A 10,660-nucleotide genomic window follows, 5' to 3' on the forward strand; every position below is an offset into this window, starting at 1 on the left:
TAACGTCTTGAGGTGTCTTAGAACATTGTTTCTTAGACAAGTGAACCCTATGCCTGAAAGGTAATAAACTCTTCTTAGGGTTTTGCATCGAATATCAGACCAACATTTTATCAATATAGGTTTCCTGAGATAGTCCTAGTGTTTTGTTCTTACGATCCCTTATGATTTGGATCCCAAGAACATGTTGTGCCTCTCCTAAATATTTTATTTGGAACTGGGCTACCAGCTAAGTTTCAACATCAGTTAGGTATCTCACATTAGGGGTGAGCATGGTGCGCCGAAAAACCGAAACAAACGACCGAGACAGAACGCACTGATGTCGGTTGGGTGAAAAAATACTATGGACGATCGGGTTTTGGTTATTACAATTTTAAAATCGAGTTCAAGCTGTCGATTCAATCTATGAGGTCGGTCAGTTTGGTAAACCGACCGAACCGACTCTACCTTTAATATATATATATAACTATTGTAAAGTTAGGTTTTTTCATCTCCTCGGCTCACGCTCCAGACCACAGTCCACATCCACACGCACAGATCTTTCATCTCTCCTTTTCCCTTTCAGTTGGCCGTCGCAATCGCTGCCGCCAGTGACTCCATTGGCCAGTTCGTTGCCTCAACCGTTCGCCGTCACAGACAGATCTCTTGTGCTGTTCGTCGTTAGCCACATGCCCAACTCGTTCGCCACCAGCCGCACGCCTAACCTGTTAGGTATTTTTTTCTTTTCTTTCTGAATATATGTGTATACGAAAATGTAAAAAGAACTAAAAAAATGGAGCAATTAAAGGGGATGTTGTGAACTGTGAAGAAAACTTCCTCCATTGAAATGAAGAAGAAAAAGAACGAATTTTTTTTAAGGTTCTAAAGAGATGGGTTTTTCTCATTTCTGTAAGGGGAAAAACACTTACCAAATTTTGAAGTGATTTTTGCTTGTGTGTGAAGAAAAAATCAAAGGAAGAGATTTTTGAAGAGATGGGGTTTTTGAAGTGATTTTTGCTTCTGTTTGAAAATGGATTTCTCTCTCTCTTTTTTAACACTTTTTTGGATTGAGATTAATGGAAAATTGGAAGTGGGGTTTTTTATTATGAAGAATATGGAAAAGAAAAAGATTGCAGACCCAAACTTAGGGGACATTTTGAATTCAAATTATGTTTGGGTTTGATTTTAAATTGATTTGTTATTTGAACCCAAAAAAGATGATTAATTTTCACCCACAACACAACTTTCCATCATTAATTTTCTTCTTTTTTTCTTCAGAACAATTTTAATTGTTTCTTAAGTATCTTTCACCAAAACTTGGTTAAAAATATAATGATTTATTATATATATCAATAACATCAGTAACTTATTTAAAAGGTAAAGTTTGTAACTGATATTATACATTCAAAACTAAGAAAAAAATATACGATTTCATGACCTATTGTCTTAGTTGAATTTTATTTTTTTGTGAAATAATTGGAGATATGTATTGGATTTTATATATAATGAAAAAAAAAGAAAAATAGATGGATTTAATATGTTGATTAAATTCATCTTACAACATTTATATGGGATAATATTTCATTTATAATTTTGTGGTTTGTTTCATTTGATGAGTTTTGCTTGAATTTCGATATCATGCAGTAGTTATCTAGCATGCTTTTGAATTTGATCATCATTTTTGCCTACGATATCTATATCTATTGATTTGTTATTTTTAAGCTTTGGGTTTCTTTTATTCTTCCCACACACATTAAAATGAAATATATTTTTTTTACTCCCATTATAGCTAAATCAAATGGATTCAACGGACATGGAGTTAGAGTGTGATGGGAGTTGCGAAACTTTAAAAATCGTAAGGGAAGAAGATATGGATGTCAAGCGTAAAACTATTGATGTTGATCTTGATTCATATGGGAGAGAAGATGTTCCAAATCCCCCGAAAATAAGGAAGAATGTTAAACAATCAATGCTTTAGGACCACTTTGAGAGGCTTAAAGGTGATCCTAATGATCCTCGTGCTAAATGTAAATATTGTGGAGTTGTTTATGCATGTTATTCTAAACATAATGGTACTGGAACTATGAAGCATCATTTAGAAAATTGCAAAAAGTACCCTTACCCAAAAAAAGAGAGACCAAACTCAAATGACATTAGCTTTTAAACCTAAAGACAAAGTTGGAGATAATTCTTCACAACATGTATGTGAGTCATTTAGTTTAGAGGGTTGTCAGAAAGCTTTGGTTGAGATGATAATAGTTGATGAATTGTCCTTTAAGTTTGTGGACGGTAAGGGGTTTAAGAAGTTTGTGGATATATTAACATGTGGAAATCATACTAGATTTGTTGTTCCATCTCGATTTACTGTGGCTAGAGATGTGCTTAAGTTGTATGTTAATGAGAAGAATCGTTTGAGAGACATGTTTGTAAAAAATAAGTATAGAGTTTCTTTCACCACTAATTGTTGGACATCAACACAAAATATTAATTACATGGTCCTAACTGCCCATTTCATTGATTCTGATTGGAAATTACATAAGAGAATACTTAGTTTTAGTCCAATTGAGAATCATAAAGGTGATACTATCGGTAAAACCATTGAAAAGAATTTGAAGGATTGGGGCATTGAGAGGGTAATGACTTTGACGGTTGATAATGCAAGTTCGAATGACATTGCTGTTGCTTATCTTTTAAAGAGATTCAATAAAGGATTATTGTTTGATGGGAAATTTCTGCATGTTCGTTGTTGTGTCCATATATTGAATCTTATAGTAATTGATGCTTTTAAGGAACATAATGATTGTATTGATAGAATTCAATATGTCGTGCGATTTATAAGGTCTTCTCCTGGTCGTTTTTTGAAATTTAAAAAGTGCATTGAACTTGAAAAAATTGTTTATAAGAGTTATCTGTGTTTTGATGTTCCTACAAGATGGAACTCCACATATATGATGCTTGAAGCTTCTGTTAAGTTTGAAAAAGCTTTTGATCGGTTAGAAGATAAAGATGCCTCGTATAAACATGATATGTCACCGAATAAGGAAGATTGGACAAATGCTAAGATGTTAATAAGGTTTTTAAAAGTATTTTATGATGTCACATTAAAGATTTTGAGCTCTTTGTATACTACTTCGAACTTGGTTTTCCATTAGATTACAGTTTTTCAGAATTGTATACGTTTGAATGCAGGTAGTGCAAATGCATTGTTAGTTGGAATGGCTAATAACATGAAGGCAAAATTTGAGAAATATTGAGGAAACAATGAAAAGAATAATTTGTTGTTGTATGTTGCTATTGAGTTGGATCCTCGAAAGAAATTAAGATTTGTATCTTTTTGTTTGAAATTTTTTTTTGGTCCCGAGGTTGCTGAATCCATGGAAAATGTAGTGGAACAATGTTGTAGACGTCTGTTTCATGAGTATAGTACTACTTGAAGCGGGAGTAGACAAGGATGTAGTAGTACTAGTACAACTAGTACACAAACTATTTCAGGCTTGGATGCTAATATTGATTTTGATTCAAATGAAAATGTGGGTGAAGATTTTGTCTACAACACGATTGTTGAGGAATTTGTAGATGATGCTACTACACCTTCCGAACAGGGGTCATCGAAGATTGATATCTATTTGTTGGAAGCCAATGTTAGGACTGAAGGTGATTTTGACATACTACAGTAGTGGAAGATGAACATTGATCGATTTGAGGTTCTTGGTCATATGGCTAGAGATATTTTGGCTATTCCAGTTTCTACTGTAGCGTCTGAGTCAGCTTTTAGTACTGGAGGACGTGTTTTTGACTCATCACGCTGCTTATTGGCTCTTAAAACAGTGGAGGCTCTCATATGTACTCAAAATTGGCTAAATTCTGATCCAATACATCATTAAATTCAACATGAATTGGAAGAGGCTTCAAAAATTGAAGAAGGTATTTTCAAATCTTTACATGATATCTTTTGTAGTTGTAATGTGTAACTTCAGTAAAATCTTAAATTATTTAATAAATTCTTCATATTGATTATGTAGGATTCCGAGTGGTTATGGAGAATGAAAAAGAGCTTGAAGACTTTCCAGATTTTGATAAGTTGTCAATTACCAATTAAGCGATTACTAACTAATTCTGATCCAAGACTTGTAATATTTCTATTGACTAGACTATCATAGTGTTTCTGTTTTATACTTTGGTTGTATTTGTGACTCTTAAAAGTAATGTGGTGAAGTGAATTGAACTTGGATGTTTCTAATTTCATTTTGGTAGTATGTTTAGATTCTTATTTTTATGTTGTTTATTTTATTAATTTGTGTAATAACTATGAACTAAGCATTGAAATTAATAGAACTAGATTTTATTTTTTAATCACAATTATATGATTTTAAGACAATATAGAATATATATCATAGACTTTTCTATTGAAATTAAAAAGTGAAATAAAACATAATAATGCCATTCTTATTTTTTAAAATCGTTTATCAAAGAAAGCAAGAAACATAGAAAAGGAAGAAGAAGGAAAAGAAACCCAACTGACCCAACCGCCGGTTGGACCGGTCAGTTTTGTTAGAAACGGCGGCCGAGGCCGATTTTCCAACTTTCGTGCCGACTTGTAGTCGGTTCGGAGCGGTTTACCGCCCGATGCTCACCCCTATCCTGCATCATTCCCAATGAGGAGGATATCGTCCACATAAAGTACAAAGAGCTACTTTACCTTTGTTGATTTTCTTGAATACACAAGGTTCATCAACGTTTTGGTCAAAACCGTAGGATTTGATCGTAGTATCAAACCTAATGTTCCTTGATCTGGATGCTTGTTTCAACCTATAAATTGATCGATTCAGCTTTCAATTTTTTTGCTCCTGACTTTGGGTTATAAACCCCTCGGGCTGAGACATAAAGATATTCTCTTCAAGATTGCCATTCAAAAAAGCAGTCTTGACACCCATTTGCCATATTTCATAATCATAAAATTAGGCTATGGACAAGAGAATCTTTATAGACTTTAACATAGCAACATGGAAAAAAGTTTCCTCATAGTCAACCCCTTCCCTTTGAGTTTACCCTGTTGCTACAAGCCTAGCTTTGAAGTTTGTACCTTCCCAGCTGAATCTCTCTTTTTCTTATAGATCCATTTGCACCCTATAGGTTTCATCTGTTCAGGTAGATCTATAAGCTCCTACACTGAATTGAAGTACATAGACTCTATTTCAAGGTCTATGACTTTCACCCATTGGTCCTTGTCTACATCATTCATTGCCTGTTTATAGGACAATGGATCCTCAACACCATCATCTAGTATGACAACCTGAGTTTCAGTTAAACCCAAGTAATGGTTAGGTATTGATACAATCCTCCCACTGCGTTAAGGCATTCTCAACGATTGAGAAGGATGGTAGTGACCTAATCTTGTGGTTTCATCAATTCTTGATGAAGGACCAACTTCATCAACAATCCTTGTTGATTCATTAGTAGCTTCATTTAATACTAATTTGCTTCGTGATTTATGATCTCTCATGTGGTCTTCTTCCAAGAAAGTAACGTTTGTCGATACAAACATTATTTTCTTGTAGATTAAAGAATAGACTACTTATCGTTTCTTTAGGGTAACTAACAAATTGGTATAGCCTTGAACGATGTTCTAACTTCTTGGGATTTGTCACTAACACATGTGCTGGACAACCTCGGATTATAAAGTGACGTAAATTACTCTCCATAACTCGAAAGGTGTTTCATAAATACTCTTCGAGGGAACGTTGTTTATGATATGAACTGCAGTCTCTACTGCATGCCCCCAAAATGAGCTAGGCTATTGAGCATAACTCTTCATTGAATGACCTATGTCTAACAAGGTTCTATTTCTCCTTTCTGATACACAATTTATTGAGGTGTACCAGATGCTGAGAGTTGGAATTGGATTTCATGTTCTATCATATAGTCTTGGAATCTCAAATCCATGTACTCTCGACCTTGATCAGATCGAAGTATTTTAATCTTTTTACTTAATAGATTTTCAACTTCAGCCTTGTACTCCTTGAACTTTTCAAGAGTTTTAGACTTATACTTCATTAAGTATAAATAACCATACCTTGAATAATCATTTATAAAAGAGATGAAGTATTCAAAACCTCCTCTAGCTTTTATATTCATTGGATCGTAGAGGTTTGAATGTATAAGTTCTAGAGGATCTTTGGCTCTATAACTTTTTCTAGTAAAAGGTCTTTTAGTCATCTTTCCTTTAAGACAAGATTCACATGGAGGTAATGAATCGTCTTCTAACTCATTTAGAAGTTCATTCTTTACTAATCTCCTGATCTGATCGAGATTAATGTGACCTAATCTTAAATGCCAAAGATAAGTATTGTTATTTGGAGAAATTCTTTGCCTTTTATTTTGAGTGTTAGCAGTTTTAAACATCTCTTAATTTAAAACTACTTTTTCTTCATTAGGTCTTAATACATATAAGTTGTTTTCAAGCTTAGTCGAACAAACTTATGTACACCATTCTTAGAAATGAACGCTTCATTCATAGAAAAATTAATTGAGTACGTATGTTCAATAAGACAAGAAACGAAAATTTAGTTCCTCTTGATTTTAGGATCTATGTACAAGTTTTCAAAAAACATGAATATATTTCCGAAAAACAACTTAGCATCTTCCACTGCGTGAGCTGAAATGACATCTTCTGTTCCAACCTTGAGCGTCATCTCCCCATCCTCGAGCTGCTTCAAGGAACTAGTTTCCTATAAAGAAGAACAAACATAGTTAGTGGCTCCTGAATCAAGTATCCAAGCATTTTCGTCATCTTTCATTAAACATGTTTCTAAGACAAGTAAATCACATTTACCTATTTTTTAGTTGTTCGTAACACCAGTTGGATTAAATTACTGTTTTACCCCTGGGTTACTTCTAGTTCTTAAATACCAATGCTCCTCTAATGAACAATCTGTTTATGGTCCAACCCCTAGACAAAAACCTCTCTCGTGCCATAAAGAGGGTAATGACCTTTGTTCAAGTTCCAGAGACACCATTTAAGGGAACACTTATCTACTTACCTTAAAGTTGGGAATGAGTGAACTCCATCTTGTGTGATTTTGTTCCCAGCTCCCCTCACGGTCTTGTTCTCAAAATGATAAGCATATTGAGTCGACAATCTGGCCACTCTCACCCGTAAAAATCATAGGGCAATCCCTTGCGAACTCATTCATAATACACTCAGGATTAAGACTAAGTTACTTAGGTCATCCTAATGAAATAAAAACCTAACTAGTTAATGGAGTTACATCAGTGGTTACTATTTGCGGTCTGGTCTTATGCAAACTCATTGCATAGATAATTTACTCGCATGTCACCTCACTACAAGAAGTTATGTTTTTAGTGGCACACCAAAAACGCACTAAAACGCAAAAACACGTCGCTACAGGTATTAGTGATGTAGAGCCATTGTCGCTAGGAGTTTTATTGAATCCGTGTTGCTATTAGTTTTAACGACGTAATATTAGCGCCGCAAAAGGTATACTTTTAGTGATGTTTTCGTGTTACTAAAAGCTTAATTACTTTTATTAACATATATTATGTCACTATTTATTTTTTATAGTTGCATATTGCACTGGCCACTAAAGGTGATATCTTAGTGACAAATAATATTGTTGCTGAAACAGTTGAGACTGTTACAAATATCTTTTGTGACATTGAAGTGTGCCACTAAAAATTCCTATAGTTTTTTTTTACACCAATGCTTTTTAGAAGTAGTTTATTATATAAAAATAATATCTAATTTATTATATAAACTTGTTATAAAATCAAATATAATTATATTGCATATGTTTTGCAGTCCAACAATGATATACAACATGATCAACTTAAACAACACATAAGCAAGAATTTAAGTTTTCCGTCAATTGAACTATTTAAGTTTCTTGAATCAAGCCAAACTTTCAATCAAAGAACTAACAAATTGCATATATATCCTTGAACATACATATAGTTGATCATTACAATTCTAGTTCAAGAAACACAAACTTAATTAAAGAAGCTTGAAACTCAATGACCTTGTATGAGCTTGGCTTTAAATACAAACTTGGATTCCACATAACCTAAACAAAAATATAACAATGTCAAGTTAAAAATAAGTAATCAATTGGAGCAAACTTAGAACAGATAAATATTCATCTTGTAGCATACTAAATAACTAGCAGATCCATTAAATCATAATTAATCAATGAAGAAGTCTTGTTGCATACCTTAGTTAAAAGAACTCTCGATAACTCCAAACTCAAAGTCTCACTGATTAGTATCTTCAACTCTTTAAAATCTACAAAAGAGAAAAAAAAGAATCATGTCCTTGAAATCGAAACAAAATAGAAACTCGAAGTCTCTTTTTCTTTTTCTATTCCTAGACGGTGAAGTACCATGAAAAACTAACTTGGCTCTAATTAATTCAAACCCATACACTGAAGAGATGAAACATTGAAGTTAGCTCCATCGTAATGAAAGCATGAAATGTGTTAAAAATGAGGAAAATTCAAGTATTGCATAAAACTATTCCACACACTTTGTACTTGCAACAAAACAACAAGATAATGTCACAGCTTACCAACGTCAATTTACTCTTTTTTATTTCAACCAATCATGTAATGAACTCTGGTCGCTTGTTCCTAAAAAACAAAGTTACTAAGATCAAATTGAAAAAACCAAGAAGTAGTATAAAAACTCTTTCATAGTATAAACTAAAGTTAGGCAGAAAGTATCCATAGTTTATTAATATTAATGTCAATAAATAAAGAAGCCATAATGGGGATTAGCACAAAGGAATTATTCTAGATATCAAAACCAGAATCAACTAATTGCCTCTTCTATTTTACCAATAACTACAACAAACTAGAGTTGTAAAAAGAATTTCAAATAAATATTACATGTTAACTACTGTTAGATTATTCTGAACTTCTTTCTATGTTAGAGGTATCTTCCTGAGTTGCTAGTCTTCGTAAGATAAGCATAAAGCCATAAACATAAAGTCATATAAATCATATTCAAAACTCTCACACCAAACTAAAAAAGATAAGCATATGCAATACACACAATGAGGAGGTACCAAAATAAAGAATATAATGACAGTGAAACTTATAATTTGAAGATTACAAGGAAATAAAGAATACAATGACAATGAAGCTTGCCCCATTCAAAAGTAAAACAAATAAAAAAGACAAAGAAAATATACCCTCATAAGATAGAATGCAATTACCTATACAACTCAATAGAAATCATAAACAAAAGATCAATAGAAGAGATCAAAAGAACCCAAATTCACTTGGCAAATGCATAGACATAAACCAAAAGACCTTACAACAATTAAATGCAAACAACACAACTTATGAAAGAAACTCTAGAACATGTATGACCGTAACAACTAAACTCCTTTTCTCAATCTTTAATTATCAAAAGAAACTTATGAAACAACCACAACATTTATCAAAGTAACAAAACCTAATACTAAACACGTATGACCGTAGAAACTAAACTCTAGAAAATTCTTAAAGGCCCTACACATCATCAAAGTTTAAAATCTCACAATTCATTTTTCATTCTCTTTTTCTCAAAGCTTCCTCTCATAGTTATGAAATCTCCCTTGGCCTTGATTTCCTAAATCAAACAAATAAAAATCAATTAAAAATCAACTAAATGCTTCATTGAGGCATTTCATAGCTTCCTTCTATAGCCATTTCTATGTGGTGGTCGCCGAAACGTTACCTCTGTGTGTGGCAAAACGCCCCCTTCCATGGGTTTCCGTAGGCTGAAAGGTGGTCGGGCAGTGGAGATAAAGAGGATTGAGGTTTGGGGTTTTGGGATTTTGAGATTTTTTTTGTGGAGAGGGAGGGAAAGAGGTTTAGAAAAATAAAAAATATATTTAATAAAAATTATTAAATGAAAAAGTTTAGGAAAATTAAAAAATGAGGGGAAATTTTGGTAAAGTTTTAGCAACATTCTTATTTGTTGCTAAAACTAGTTAACTTTTAGTGACATTATTTGCTATGTTACTAATTCTTTTAGTGACGCAGATTAAAAATTTATTGCTAATAATAATCTTTTATTGACACTTTTTTTTGCGTTACTGAAAACAAACCTTTATTGACAAAAATTACTTGCGTCACTAAAACTTTGTCATTGAATAATGAATTTCTTGTAGTGCCTACACGAACGCGTTAAATCATTGCATTTGTATCAAATACAAAGTGAGTCGTATCCGTAGTGTTATCAAGATAAGGTACCCATCCTTATCCTTATACTATAAACCCTTTAAGCTAATCTCGAACATTGATCCCTATATGTCTCTATATACTGTTCAAGACTCATTAAACAACTTTGGATGTTAATTTATTGGATCACTACAACAAATCTTGCTTTTAATGTCGGGTGGAAAAAATGAAAAATGGGCTTTAATGTCGATTTTCAAAAGGCGGACGTTTAATGTCGGTTTTAAACCGACATTAAAGCTAAACCGACATTAAAGAAGGAGCTTTAATGTCGGTTTAAAACCGACATTAAAGGACCACCTTTTGAAAATCGACATTAAAGCCCCTTTGTAATTTTTTTTTATTTTTTTAATTTGGTAAAAAATCAAGTTTTCTCTCTCTTACTTTACCTTTTCTTTTTCCTTAAAAGTTTCTATATAAATTCTCCTCCTCTCTTCTTCCTTCTT

Source organism: Cucumis melo, chromosome 4, assembly GCF_025177605.1.
Source record: "Cucumis melo cultivar AY chromosome 4, USDA_Cmelo_AY_1.0, whole genome shotgun sequence".
Taxonomy (NCBI): Eukaryota; Viridiplantae; Streptophyta; class Magnoliopsida; order Cucurbitales; family Cucurbitaceae; genus Cucumis; species Cucumis melo.